The sequence below is a fragment of the Micromys minutus genome (assembly GCF_963924665.1).
Source record: "Micromys minutus genome assembly, chromosome: 17".
Lineage (NCBI taxonomy): Eukaryota > Metazoa > Chordata > Mammalia > Rodentia > Muridae > Micromys > Micromys minutus.
In genome coordinates, this window is record NC_137952.1 from 30,035,993 (window position 1) to 30,051,864 (window position 15,872).

Sequence of the window (15,872 nt, forward strand, 5' to 3'; positions counted from 1 at the left end):
CCTCTAACCTACAGGGCATTTTCTCTACTAAATTCTTGTTAACCTAACTCTAGCATGGCATTCGAGTTTCCCAGAGAACCGACACACTCACAGTGACGCTGGATCTGAAGAATTTCAGTGGCTAAGGTAAGTATTGTCTCAAGTCATCCCCAGTGTGGCCAGAAAAGAGTAAGCTTGGGCTGGAAACAGCTCCAGTTTGTTTGAAGTCCAACAGTAGCTCCAAAATAATTTACTCCCAGTCAGTAGATTGTGGAAGTTTAGTTTCAGGCTATCTAGAGGTTTAAAGGCATGTATATTTCATATTCATAAATGACTTTGATTTTTATAACATTTTAGAATTCAAACCCTTTAATGTGTTACCAAGTCTCTGAATTTCTCAAATTCTCCTTGTAACCCTAGAAACCCTGTTCAGACATATATTCATTCAACAACTATTTACCAGACACCTACTAACAGCTATTTTCAGCCTGAGGGATACAGTGAGGAACAAGAATAAGGACTCTGTTCTTGTTTTCCTGTGGCCTTTGTGCTAGCTTCTTCCCTGGGGTGCCAGGGAACTTGCTGCATTAGATGTAACTTGGAAGGATACTTTCCTTTCAGCTCTGGGAGAAAGCTGAGAGCCTTGTGCTGAAGGAAATGGAAGACTTCAGCTGATCCATGCATCAGGGACTTACTTGCTTAATGCCTGTTCCTGCCCGGGTATCAGTGGCAGACCTTTTGGTCTCCAGGATGTCCGTCCCTATTGGGACAATAGACTGTGACTACTCCCTCCTCCTGCTCCCAGGATGGCAAAGCCGTGCTACACATGATGCTCACACTGGGCTGGTCTTTAAGTGGCACACACAAAGCTATCAGCTGAAGTCGGAGAGACCCTGTGCTCTTCTGGAATCCGAGCAGCCTGCCCCTGCACTCCTGCAGGATTGTGAGCTGACTCCATGTGATCCTTCTCTACAGACTTCAAGAAGAATCCCAAGAAGGGATTGGCTCCCTGGGTATGGAAAACATGCTAGTAAGAATGGGGCGTGATTCCTGGTGGAGGAAATTTGAAATCCTTTGCAGATTTAACACAGCCTCCTGGGTCTGCTTATGCTAATGTGTCCTGAATAAAACCCCTAAGCAGGCAACTACCTCAGAGATCATGTGTAGGAGTGAAACTTACTGCCACTGCCGTGGGAGCAGTGACCCTACTGGTCTGGACATTGGTCTCCGGATTTCATTTTCTCCAGCTGGAGAAGATAACAAGTGTGTTCAATTCTAGAAACACTTAGCCTTTGAAACCTTCTCACTTTTTCCATTAGTATGGGGCTGGTCAAAAGAAAGGGCATTTTTGGGGTTGTCTTTGACTCAGGAGTAGGGTGCAGGAAGAGGAGCATGGCGTGGGTTGGGTGCAGAAGAGGAGTGTGAGGTTTGGCATGGGACAGGGGTGCAGGTTTCTCTCAGGGCAGCGTCTTTGGGAAGGACTGAGTCACAGGTTCTGCTGGTAGACATATGCCTCAGACACACTCCCTCAGAATCCAGAGTGACAGGCTGGGCCTGCCAAACGGGAGAGTCTTTTGTGCCTACAGTTACCATTTCCTTCAGAGGTTCCTGCTTCTGACTTCCTAGGACAGGAGTTACTAATGGTTATGAGCCACAGTGTGAGTGCTGGGGACAGACCCTGGCTCCTACCTGTCCTGCTGTGGAGAGTGTCACTTTTAGGTCTCACTGCAGGGAGCACTGTGATAGAGGGAGGAGGCTGGGCTTAAGTCAGCTAGGGAAGACCAAGGTTTAAGATCTAGATGTTTTCTTTTGTATAAGATATGAGAAAGTTTTTCTTCTATTTAAACTTTGTAGAAAACGTAGAGAGCAGATCACTTTAACGTCCAAACGTAATGATAGCAAACAAACAGCAGGTAGGTGTCTCTTTTTCAGCTTCATATTACAAATAATGTTCACACTGAACAGGTTATATTTAGGAGTGTACACACACACACACACACACACACACACACACCCACACCCACACACATATGCATATTTGTGTATGCAATAACTATTAATGAAAACAGAGGCCATGAATCGGAAGGAGAGCAAGCAGGAAGAGGTATATGGGAGGCTTTGGAGGGAGCAAAGGGAAGGGAGAAATGATGTAATTAAATTATAATCTCAAAATAAATTTCAAAACAAATTATTCCTGTTTTTTGAGGAAAGTGGCTTTTGTAATGCAATATGTAAAAGCAGTTCACGTTATTAAAAATGTACTGGAGAGCTCTGATCTGATTTCATTATTTTTTTTTTCTGTAGTTCTGGGAATTGAAACCAGGGCCTTGTGCATGTCAAGTAAACAGTCTACCACAGTGAGCTACATCCCCAGCTCCCTGATCTGATTTTCTCCTTCATGCCTTAAAACCATAGGGCTTTCATCCAATATAGACTTACTTTGATTATCTGGAAGGAAGAAACAAAAAAATGTTTGGGTAAGATGAGGCATTCTGATTAGGTTAATAAAAATTAGATCTGTCTTGCTTGCTTAATTGCCAAGTAGCTAAGAGAGGTGCCTGTCCACAGATGGGAAAATTTAAGGTCAGTATCATGGTGTAAAAATATCCCATGGGGTGGAGAAAGGGGGAGAGAAAGACAGTTTTCTATTCCGATGTTGATTATTTTTTACATGTATTAACATGTTTCTCTGTGTATGGGCATGTGTGAGCACACATGGAGCAGAGGGCAACTTATAGGAATCGATTTTCTCTTTCTGCCACTTGGGGCCTGGAGAACACACTCAGGTGGGCAAGGGTAGCAGCAAGCACCTCTACCCACTGAGATATCCTACCAGTGTATTCACTAAACTGTTCTTCTGACCTGTACACGCATGCGTGGCACACATGTGCACATGCTATGACACACACACACACACACACACACACACACACACACATGCTTGCTTCCATGTGTGCTCTCACTCTCTTCCCACCCTCTGCCCCAGGAACCCATCAAGTGTGATCTGCATCAGTGGTCTCTTGTGGTGTCTGTTTTCTGGTTGGGTTTGACTGATGGGTGATAGGGAGGGAAGACGGTGGGTTGAGGGAAGACAGGGCATCTTTGCTTCTTTTATTCCACCCTTGTCTTGACCCCACGATGAGGTTAAAGACAAAAATTCAGGCTATAAATAAATTCATGAAGTTTTCTAGAAATTTTGCAAAGGTTTTCACCTGTTGAATCCAATGGTTTAAAGAAGTTGGGCTTGCATGTAGTGTTGATTTTCCAATCCCAATTTTCTAATCAACTTATTGCATTTGATAAGAGGGCCTAGTCTAAGAAAAAATTGAACATAAAACCCACAGTCCTGATCTTTCAGCATCGATTGCTGGCCAAGGCCTGCTGTGGGTCCTGGGACCTGCTGTCTGCCTTCTGATGAGCACCAGAAACAATGCATACCCACAAACCCTGAGTGACAGCATTGAGCCCCTGCCTGTGTCTGCCGTGGTGCATTGGCCATCTTGAATTGTTCCAGTTAGACTCCTTGTCTGCCTCTTATTGGGATCCAACTGTCACCAGGAAAACGTAAAGCGAGGCAGTGATGCTGAGATAAATGTTTGGAGGGGTGACCAGAGATTGTCTGGAACCGTGACTGAACTAGAGGGAAGCTGGGATGAAGAGAGAATGAGTGAGAGAGACAGAGACAGAGAGACAGAGACAGAGAGATAGAGACAGAGACAGAGACAGAGAGATAGAGACAGACAGATGACAGAGAGACAGAGACAGAGAGGATTAAGATGGAGAGAGAGAGGGGGAGGGGCTGGGAAGGGGGAGGGGGAGTGAAAGGGAGAGTGGGAGAGGGAGAGGTCGAGGAGGGAGAGGAAGAAAAGAGTTACAGCAAGGGCCACCTAACTTTAAGACGACTAGGTCTTGATCTAAGCTCATGGCACAGACAAGCATGGGTGTCCACAGCTCACACACACTTGGGCTAGGTTTCGTGTCAGCAGAACGGCAGAAACCACTATCTGGCAAGCATAAGCAGAAAACCCAGATACCGAGGCAGGCATGAGATTGTAACCGGTGAGACACACACAGCCTATCACCTACCTTTTAAAGTCAGTAAACGTTTCTCGGAATGTGCTTCTGTGTGATGAGTGCGGGCATACGTATACCGAGAAGGCATAGCTGGGGAGTGATGAGAGAACCCATGTGTGGCCTGCAAATCCTGAAAAAATGTACAGTCCAGCTCTGGAGAAGAAGTTCGAGGACCGGTGGCTCGTGGAGAGCAAGTGATCAAGAACTCTAGAAACAAGAACCTGGAAAGATGTTGGTTCTCAGAAGGTTGTGAGGCTGTAGAAATTGCCAGGATTCTGGCCTCTCTGGTCCTGGCTGTTGACCACATTAAAATAGGTAATTACAAGGCTAGTGAGATGGCCTAAACCTTACAGTTTCTAGGCTGGTGTGGATGCCCTCAATTAACATTCTAAATGGATCTGGATGTGTGTGTGTGTGTGTGTGTGTGTGTGTGTGTGTGTGTGTGCATTTCAGGTAATGAAAGGATGACAGAGAAGATGGGTTGGGAAGCCTTTTGCTTTTTCTTCTGTTGGCTGCTTCAGGTCCTCTTCCTGTGCTGATCATAATGGGTTGTAGCTTTCATGTTTTGCACCGTTTATCACTTTCCTGAATCGATCATGGATCCGTTCTTGAGGGAGGGTTCTGAGTTGGTCTTGAATGGGGCTGTAAGACCTGAGGGTGGGGCTCATCTTCAATGAGACCTGTTACAAGGATAGGAAGCTGCTGATGACAGGTCTGCCCAGTTAACAGTGCTCGCTTCTCCAATTGTTTTGAAGTTATGAACTGTATGGGTCTTGGTTGGCTGCTGGAGGCTCTTAGGTAAATAAGGTGAGAACCAGCCTTGGAGAAAGTGGGAGGTGCCTGTGGTTTAAGAGGAATCCAGCTTCTTAGGAAAGGACCCTATAAGCCTCATCTGGCATCCTCTTGGGCAGGCAGGGAGGTTGGGATTCTACCTGCTGGCATCTTGATTCCAGGTAGCACCTGTTTCTTACACATGGTCACAGGAGCTCTTAGTGGGCTTTCTGCCCAAACCAGCAATGTAGTGGTCTAAGAAGGAGGAAAGCTCAGTACCCTCTCTGCTTATTTCTGTTACCTGGCGGTGAGCTCTCCCTGCTCACAGCAGGCAGGGCCTGTTCAGAAATCTGCTTGGTCATTATTCTTCCTGATCCACTTTCATGAGCTCTGTTAATGATGCCTGACTGGATGAATACAATGCCATATCAAACTAATCATCTCCTCTGCTTTTCCTGGTTGACTTGAAGTTCCCTGAGTGCTGTGCAGAGGAGCCTGGTCATTGGAGACCCCAGCCCATCCATCTCCCCAGGCCTCCCTCCTCATAATGCACGAGGACCTGCGTCTCCAGATGTGCAGCGTGCTTTGTTTCTTCACCTCTCAGCTGTCAGGATGCTCCATCCCTTCTTATTGTTTAAGAGTCTTTCTGAGAGATAATTATAGGCAAGAAAGATGCCCTTGTCTACATCCCCAGGGCATCCTCCTTAAAGTGATACTCATTTTAATTCCAGTCCCGAGAGTTTGGGCCTTGCTTCTCTATAGCTACTCCTTACACAAAGGGGTGTGTAAGAAAGGGTGTGAAAGTGAGAGGTAGAAAGAGGCAGGAAACACCATCACACAAATGGTGGTACTTATAGATAAGACATTTATAGTAACCCAACTAGCACAGACATCTTGAGTTTTCTTCTATTAGGAGACATGATGTTTGGGGGATGAAATGCTAAATCCGTAAGCTAGAATTGTACATAGGGCAATAGTGGGAGCAATACTAACTTGTTAAGGGGGCTGCTTTGCGCTGTAAGGAAATGAACATGGTTCCTTGTGAAGCTGGTCTTGCTTAGCCCACAGTGAGTCATTGAGATGGGTGGGCAGGCGCTTTGAAGCATGTGGCTGGTCAGGAGCTTTGCATACAATGTCTTATTCATCCCCAGGACCTCAGTAAGGGCAAGCTTGTGTTTTAGAGAGGATCCCTGTCTGAAAGGAAGTAACTTGCTCGGGTCATGTGACTATGAAGTGACAAGGACAGTCAGAGCCCCACAAACCTCTCTACTGGGCTAAAGGCTTCGCCTTTTCCCACTAAGGGTACCTTTGATGAGTAAGAATGACATGCCCTTCCTCCTTTCCTCCTTAGCTTGTTTAAGTCACAGGGATGGCAGCACTGAGAGCTGCATGGGGGCACTTGTAGAACTGGAGACTATGTCACTTCCTGTCTAACAGGGAACAAAGCATTTCAACGGAGTCTTGTAGAAAGCTGGGCTGTCATACTAAACAGAATGAAGCTAGTGCTCAGTGGCCTTTGTAAACTGTGGTTGGCAGGTCACATGGTGTGTGTGTGTGTGTGTGTGTGTGTGTGTGTGTGTTCTCCCTGGGATTGATACCATTTAGTCCCAAGCCTCATTCTTCTCCCCTTGTTTGCTCCCGTGTGTCCCCAACGCTGTCCACACTCATCCCCTCTCCACAGAATATCGACTTCGGCTGATTCTGTCTGTGACCAGCCACTGTCCACTCTGATGAGCAGTTCATTAAAAGCGATGGCTTTCAAACTCGCTTTCTATTTTGTTTTTAAATTTATTATTATTTTTTTCCATACAATAGATTTTGATCATATTCTTTTTCCTCCCCCAACCCCTCCCACCCAATTTTATTATCTCTCTTTAAAACAAAATAAAAACAAAGATGAAAATCAAACAAAAGACCAATAAGGCAAAAGAATAACAAACCCAAAGAACCCGTTTTGTGTTTCAATAAGCTGTGTGTTCATTGACTGTCCCGCCATGTTTTAGGCATTTGGAGGACAAAACCCCTGTCTCCCTCCAGGGTAGAATCCTTCTCTGTGCCTGTGTTGGATGGCTTCTTATTCAGGCTTCTAAACATGGTAGTATATCCCAACAAGCTTGATGTGATCAGACCTGTGTGACGTGAGCCGGTGGCTGCCGTCCACATGGGTCTATTTCTGCACGGAAGCCTCATACCATGGCCTCTGCTCATCTTATGGCTTCCAGGGCAGGGGAGGGGCACCTTGGACACTTGGAGGAAAGCTTGGGTCTGTTGGCAGAGCCAGCACTGCCTTGCTTTTCAGTGCTTTTGAAGGATGATGGTGAGGAAATTCACCACCGTGGGAAGAGCTGTGGGAGGCTAGGAGCCAGATCTTTCCATGTCCGTTCGGTATGCAGGAGGTGGGGCTGGAGAACCTTGTGTTCTGAAAGCTCTCCCGGTAGGGTGAGTTGGTGCTCTCCCAGGCTAGGAAGCAACCTGGGGTGGAAGGAGGTGCAACACAAAGTAGAAGGAGACAGGCACGAGTCCTGGAGTCACAGCATCCTATCATCACAGGCAGGAGCGAGGGTATTCACTACTGGCTTGCTCACTTTTACTATTTTCTCACTCATAAACTTGAGGTCAAGGTATCAAATTGAATAAGTGTATGAGCCACTGTGGAATGTATTAATATATGTAAGGCATGTAAAGCAGTGTCTGAAGTTTATGAGACCATTGTAGTAAAACATTAGCTATGTTTATGCAAATAGTATTGTCTTTGTTAACAGCATTGCAAAGCAGCAGCAGGGGGATCAAAGGAGGCATCTGCTTTTTTTTTTTTTTTTTAAATTCATTGGCTCTTTCAGTCCCCTATTGGAGATGTGACTCCTCCCCTTCGTTCTCCTCTTTTCCTCCCCTGGCATCTGAAAATTACTATGAACTGTAAACATGATATAGCATGAAGAGCAACTTCACTCAGACTTTACTCATATTTACCTATTGGACCTGCTGGTTCATTTGGCTGACCCAACCGTGACATCTTTGAAGGGTATGTGATTTCTCCTCTTTCTAATTTGTTGTTATAAAGCATTATTTTATTTTACGCTATGTTTTAGATGGGACATCTCTAGTCATCCCAAGCTGGCTTCAGACTTGCAGTCTTCATGCGTCAGTATCTGGAGTGGTGTAATTATAGGCACAGGCTACCACGTCTTGTGGTCCCCCTAATTTTTATATAGGTATTTGAACTTTGTGATAGGTTCCTGCTATGCTTTTGGCCACTACACACTGTAGTCTGGGGGTCTTTTTGGGCAGGGATGCCATTTCCAATCAAACACAATGATGAATCCACAGCAGCTTTTGGTCCTTCTCTGGCCTTGCACTAGAGGGAAAGTCAGGGAAGTCAGAGTGGGGACAAAGCTACAACCATCAAGATATCTTGAATAACCTGTGTAAACCATATAACCACACAAGCAGAACCAGATGAGAAATCAAGTCACTAAAACCAATCTGATCAATGCCATCTCAGGGTTAAAACCGGCCATGCATTTCTGATTTTGAACAATGGCATTCACAGGCTATAAAGTAGATGGGATTGGCATCTACATATTCCAGCCCAGAATTTCTACCTTTATGTGCATTTTTAAATGAAAGAATAAGATTGGAGGGGCAAAGAACTTTGAGCAAGGCCCCACTTGAAGTCAGAGTCTAAGCCTGTCTGAATGCCTGGGGCAGGGGGTGGTAGTGCACAATTCTTCATATAGAAAATTCAACTGTTTGAGGAAAGGGGCCTGTATCTACATCAGTGAAACCCCGGATACACACCAACTGTCCAGAGATACTAAATTCTTTGCCTCTTTTTAACCCTCACTCTTGATAAACCATTGTGAAATGTCTTGGGTTCAGAGACTTGTTACTTATGGAAGAACTGTTTAAACCAACTCCATGGCCTGCACTGCACTCCGTTTGAGGCCTTTCTAGTTGCCAGAACTATATTTGCCAACCCTCAGCTCAAAAACTTGTCCTTGGGCAGCTGTACTCTTGGATGGCATGGGTAAAAACTTGGAAGTAGAAACTAGATGATTGACCTCTGTACTGAAGGTCACATAGTCTACTCCTTGGACCATGGAAGTCAAGAGGACCTGTTCCAAACTGTATGTGTACAAAATCCTAGAATTTTCCTTTGGGCCTGAGAGAGGCCTCTGTGGTCCAGATAGTATCTGGGTGTGTAGTTTGTATGTATACACATGCTAGTTTGTTTCTCTGCCTGCAAAGGTGAAACATTGCTTTAATTATTATTTATTTAGCACTACACAGAGATTCCAGCACTGCCATTTTATCAAGGTAACAATTATAACAATAATATACGAATACCAACAACAATGATTATGGTTGCTTGCTTCATGGAAGTACTATGGGGGCAAAGGAGATAGGTTATGGTTTCCAAAGTGCTGTGGCATTTGGAAGGACAATCATTACACTTGCATGTTGCTAAGTATCTGTTGTAATTACTACTAATCAGATGCTGGGACTTGGTCATCACGAGAGCATCACCCTCTTATGATAGAGAGAAGCAGACTCAGCCTTAGCATTTTCTTCCTCTCGTTGGAAGAGATACTAACTGATGGTGTGGACTGACCATGTGCAAGGTGACTTCATATACTGTCTTCCCTAATTAAAACGAAACCTTGTTATTATGTATAGTCATTATTTTTATTACTCCTTTGAAATGAGATATGTTAGGGCAAACTACAGACATGATGAAGCTGCAATCTATTTAAATATGCCAGGTCCTCACTCTCGAGAAGGCAAATTTTCTAAATAACATTACAATTGTTGGGCTTCTGTAAACCCCACCCTCAGTTACTTAGCAACAGCCAGGTATATCTCACCTCTCAGTTACCTGGCAATAGCCAGGTATGCTCCGCCCACAGTGACCTGACACTATCAAAGAGGCTGCTTGCCCCCTCCTCTCTCTCTTGCTCTCTCTTCTCTCTCCTGCACTCCTGCCCTTACCCCTCCTCTTCCTTTTCCCTTCCCCCCCCACATGCTCATGGCCGGCCTCTACTCCTCTACTCCTCTATCCCCCCCCCCCTGCATCTACTACCCTCTTAACTCCCCCATGACTTGAATAAACTCTACTCTGTACTAGACTGTTGTGTGGCTTCCCCCTCAGGGGGAAGGGATTCCCAACATGGATCCCCCAGAGGCATCCCCTCACCTGCAGGCCTCACCGCACCTCCATGGGCCATATCCCTCCCTCCAGTCTCTTCACTCTTCATCCTTTTCCTAACATTGGTGCCAAAACCTGGGACATCATCTTTTAACAACATTGGTGCCCCGTGTGAGGAGATTAGATTTCCTCATGACCGGTTATCTCTTTTTCCTTTCAACAATCTTTCGAATAAAACAGTAAACAATACTGGTACATTTCTGTCTGTTGTGTGATACCATTCTTGGGGAGAAATGAACAAATGTCTACTTACTCAGGATAGGAGCCAAAGACAGACCAAAATGAGGATACCGCTAAGGTCTAACCAGTGAATTTTATTCAGGTTACTTACAGAAATATATGGATGGGGGTTACTTACAGGAGCAGAAATGACTCAGACAGCTACATCACCATAAGATCACCTCAGGACGGGTGACAGACAACATGAAAGCTAAAGATGAGTCCTGGAATTCACTGCACAGTCTGCAGGTGGCCCAACAGGTTGAAGAGTTTCTTCTTGGAAGCTCCACAGCTCTTTGCTTCTTCCAGGCAACTCATCTTGTCTGGGAGGATGAGCACTTAGTGCTAATCAAAGCTTGGGGACAGGGGAGTGAATCTGGTCAGTACCAAGGCCTCCCTGAAACTTTTGCATAGTTTACTTCCGTCAATAAGCAGGACAGAGAGTTTTACCTTGGTTTAGAATGCCCCACGTCTTAATGATCTCCGCTCCAAGATTACCCACAACCATCTAGTCTTCAGGTCCGTAGACACAGGTGCCACAACAATGTCATGTTTGCCATTCTGGCATACGATCTAGCAGCACATTTCCTTGGTCAGTTCTCACATGTCCTTAGATTCCTGCATTCTTTTGCATAGTCTAGAAAAGCTTAGAGTACCGGCCTTTCATTCTGAAGGCCAAGTCTGGGCTGCCAGGTATACCCCTCTGGCTATTGCTAGCTGTGCTCACACTGGGAGGCACACGATGCCAACCCTTCCCTAGATTCTCACCGTGGCACATAGTCAAATTAGAGTCTGTCACATTTCTTAATGTAGTCACTATTTTCACTGTGGTTACTACTGTGTGGGGCTCTCTATTCACCAGCCTTATCAATCGCTTGCGACTTCTTCTTCTTTTTCTTCTTCTTTTTTTTTTTACATAAAAAAACCTAATTTTTCTCCCTTACACTTTTATTTATTTTTTTTTTTTAAAAAGAGAGATACATGTACAGATCTTAAAAAGCATTTTGGTATAAAAACATATGAATATATTTTTATCAGTACTTGATTTTTTTAAAGGTTTGATAGTATGCATTGAAATCTTACTAGTTACCATAAGCAAAAGTACATGCAAAACCAAACGTAACATGAAAATAGTTAAAGTTTTCTTGGTGTGTATAGACTAAACATAATGATTTTTTTTAATGATGGCTTCAGAGGGCCATTTCCTCTTCCCATCTCTTGCACACATTTGTTAGTTGGCTCTTCCCTCTCATCTTTTGATTAGCCAGTTTCTTCAGTGTCTTCTGGATTTTTACTTTGTGCACTGGGCAAACCATTGCTATCACTGTCTTCTTTAAAGTTTAACATTCAGAGTTTCAAACTAGTGACACTCCTTTATTTATTGGTTCGTATTGACAGGTGTCCACTGATTTGTGAGCACTTCCATACCTTCAGACACAGGGCATTCTAAACCGATGCTCATTAATTTGTTAGTATCTTTAAGAGTTACATTCTAGCAGAGAGTTTGGCCCATCACTATCAGCATGTGAAACAGAGTAATTGTTTCTTTCATATCCAGTCATCTTTCCCCCCAGAATCCACCCCATACAATTGAGTTTTGATGGCCTAGGCATAGCCATGGTTATCTTTTGAGCAGCTTGGAGGAAACAGAAATTATTCCAATCTTCTTGTTTAGCATTAGGGATCCTTCCATCCCTCTAGACCATCTCTTGTATGACTCGTATTTCTTGGAGGATGTGTGAGCCCTTTGCTCCCTCCCACTTTCCCTTCCTTCCAGCTCTCTTCCGTATTTACCTAGAAATGATGGAGTAGCAGCATCCCCTGACCTGGCCACTGAGAAGAGCCGTGAGCTTAAGAGCAGCAGTGTGATCCTGTGACTGTGTAGCTTGTCTTGGGGACAGAGAAAGTGTGCATGCAGTCACATGCAAATCTGGTGATGGCAAGTGTTGTGTGGAGAACATGCTAGGGGAGCAGAGCAGTATGTGAGAGCCGTGTGTAAATCACACCTGTGCCTCTGACTGGTGGTGGTGGTGGTGGTGGTGGTGTGTGTGTCTGTCTGTCTGTGGGCACCGTTTTGCAGAGCATACAGCTGCTCCTCCTCTACCTCCATGACTTTGCTCATATCTTCCCTGCTGATGGCTGCGTGATCATTCTCCATCTATATTTGAGCTTGAACCAGAAGTCAGATTTCCCACTCAGTATGAAGTCTTCTTTGAATGATTCAGATTTTTTCCCCTCTCTGAGCAAGTAAAATACGTGTCTGTGCACTGCCGTTCGATCATAGTGAAGTGACCGGATAAAGTTAGGGAGCATACTTTCTGAAAGGCAGGGAGGTTTCCTCTTCATCCTTTCCTTCTTCTGATCTTCCCTCTCCCTCTGGGATTAATAGTAGGAGCTTGATCAGTTTGACAACACACACACACCAACACACCAACACATCAAAGCACACCCCACACACCCAGAACATATACTCACACACCAACACACACACACACACATGCACACCAAAACACATTCCCAACTCTCAACACACACCCAGAACATACACTCACACATCAACACACACAGAGAAACACAGACACACACACAGACACACACACAGACACACACACAGACACACAGACACACACACAGACACACACACACACAGACACACACACACACACACACGTACACCAAAACACATTCCCAACTCTCAACACACACCCAGAACATACACTCACACATCAACACACACAGAGAAACACAGACACACACACAGACACACACAGAGACACACACACAGACACACATACACACACACACAGATACACAGACACACACACAGACACACACACAGACACACACAGAGACACACACACAGACACACATACACACACACACACACACACACACACACACACACACACACACACACACACACACACATCCCAGTGAGGGCAGTCTTCAGGCAGAGGAGGAATTGGTGGGAAGGCAACTGCAGAGTCCTTTTCAGAACTCTCAGCTGTGACCACACCCAACTCCACCTTCACAATGTTGCGGATTCTTCTATGCCTCAGGGCTTCTTTGGTAATTTCAGCGAAGGGAGATGAATGACTGCTTGTTACACATCATATTTCAATGTCAAATGCTCTTGACAATCATGTCTGATTGATTGTACATTTCGGTGACTTCTTGAAACAGGTCTTGGAGGAAAACCCACCATGCTTTTAGAAGCCGTTAACAAACCTCCCGAACTATACAATCAGTCAGGCATATAACCAATCAGTGACGGAGCTTCCTTCTTGCTGTATTCTCCACCCTCACGCATCCCCAAATAAACATAAGGCCTGCTATCCTTAAAGGAGGCTCTCTGCTCTCTAAGACAGCCTTTCAACAGGGTAGTGATTGAGTTGCATCTTGAGAGCTGTAGGTGGCGCTGTGAGCTCGGCGCATGGTCTTCTCAGCATCTTTAAAGATTTCCAGGGGAAAGACATGGCGTCTGGCATCTCTTCAGTTAAATTTCATCATATCTGCTCAGCTTCTGCAAAGCAAGTCTGAGAAACAGATTAGCCGATTTCTGACCCTAAACGGAAGGTCAGCCGTTCTGTGCTCAAATGTAGCATTTCACCGCGGGCAGGATCATGTCCTGGGCTGGGCTTTGGAATTCTGCCCATAAGCTATGAAAATGACCCCAAGGTGTTTCTTAGAGCATTTCTTTGCCTGGGAGGCCTTTCTTGGTGCTGTACCTGGAAGCAGAAACCACATTAGCATCCCATTTGGGGCCTGTGTATATGGGGGTGTTGGTTGGGGCTGGGGGGTGAGGAATTGTTTTCTCAGCTTCATGGTTGCTTGCTATTCACTTTCTGATTCCAGTTTGCTGTTAAAGATGGCAAATGTGCCTTTTTTTAACCCCTGCCTTGTCCCCAGTCCAAGTCTCTGGGAATTTGTTCTTTGTCGCCAAGCTCTGTGGCTATAGTGCCGATCCACTTAATAGGAGAAAATTGGGCGCTAACTGTATCATTTGTCAGATACGCTGTGGGATTTCAGATTCCTTAATTAAACCTGCGTGTTTCAGATTTCATAGAGTGAATCTGGGTTTTATGTTCATGGGATGTGAACGTGCAGAACGGAGAGAACCGGACCTTAATGACCTCCTAGACGGGTACGATTTAAATTCCCCAACCACATTTACTAAAGGCACGGCTGACGGTCAGTATCTCGTAGATTTCCTAGTGGCGAAGCGAGTGAGATGACCCTTCCCATCACATTTCCATAATGAACTTATTAGGGTTGAATTTATTTTTGTATCCCCCCCCCATATCCACTGTTTTCAGATGAACACTTTTGTTTGTTTCCTTACAAATGACCAGTAGATGGCTCTGTGGCATTTCTAGACTTGGCATATGTTAGCCTGGTGCCTCTTAATATATGAGAGTAATTTACTTTCCCTCTGGCCTGTGGGGAAATCTTGAGCTGTTCCATTCAGTCCTACGGATGAGGAGAATGGCTGATGAAGGTTCTTTTTCTCCCTGAGTTGTTAGGAAATTGTGTGTGTGTGTGTCCTACTGGAGTAGCCAGATAACGACTTGCTGTGGGCTCAAGACCTTTGGGATGGGCAGTATGGTGGCCACTGCTGAATAGATCCTAAGGAAATGGGGTCCAAACATGGCTCCTAAACACCAGCTGTTGGAGCTCCTACTCCAGTGGGAAGGGATGCAGATTTTCATACCTAACTCAGTCTTCATTTCTGTTTGCCCTCGCCCAAAGACAGGTAAAGTAGGTGGGCACACTCCTGGAGACTATTCCTGTGTCTCCCGATGAAGGCCATTTACCAGTTTCTCCCAATAATTCTTGTTCTGCCTTCCCAATTACTCACTGTAGGGTTGTGGGGACTGTGTGTGCCTAGTCACACGGTATTTGTTATTCTCTGTCTTGCCCTGCCTTCTGGGGCTAGGATAGCAAGTGGTTGCTCATGCCTAGTTCTTCTCTCCTGCCAGAGGAGCCGAAGGGTTTTAGAACCTCTTACCAAATAGGTGTCTTCTAGTCAGTAACATTTAAACAGGACCCCAGGATGTTATGAACTAAATTGTTTTTTCCTTGCTGAAGTTGATCTCTTAGCACCCAGTGGGACACTATTTGGAGATGAAGCCTTTGAGGGGGAAATACAGGTTAAAAGATGCTCTAACAGTGGAGTCCAATATGCCTGATGCCATTAGAAGAGGGAGGAACACTAGGGGTATATACACACACAGAGAAGGGACCAAAGAGAGAGGCCTTAGCAGAAACTGAATCTTTTAACATCTTGACCTTGAATTCCTGGCTTCTAGACCCCAGTGCAATAAATTTCTATTGTTGAGTCACGAGCCTTCAGAAGTTTGTTATGACAGTTGTAACAGACTGATATGTAAGCTGAGAATTTAAAAGTGTACGTTATCCATTTTCTCTTCTGCCTATTGACCTTCGCTGGTATGTTCCCGAGGATGTTGCTAAAAGATGGAGAGGCTGATCCCAAATAATTTATCTTAAGCTAAGCCACTGATGGTTTTGATCCAATTTTGCTGCAGTATGTATGGTCTGGCATTTATCAGGCAGACCAATCCAACCTGAACTTTGCCTCTGGAAGGCAAAAGCCAAGCATCTG

General features: G+C 45.0%; 1 pseudogene across 1 annotated transcript in view; it reads left to right on the forward strand.

The window, feature by feature from the left end:
* LOC308431438 (protein FAM98B-like) overlaps positions 1-15,872 on the forward strand; it is a 292,458-nt pseudogene that overhangs the window by 202,729 nt on the left and 73,857 nt on the right. The window lies entirely within an intron of this gene.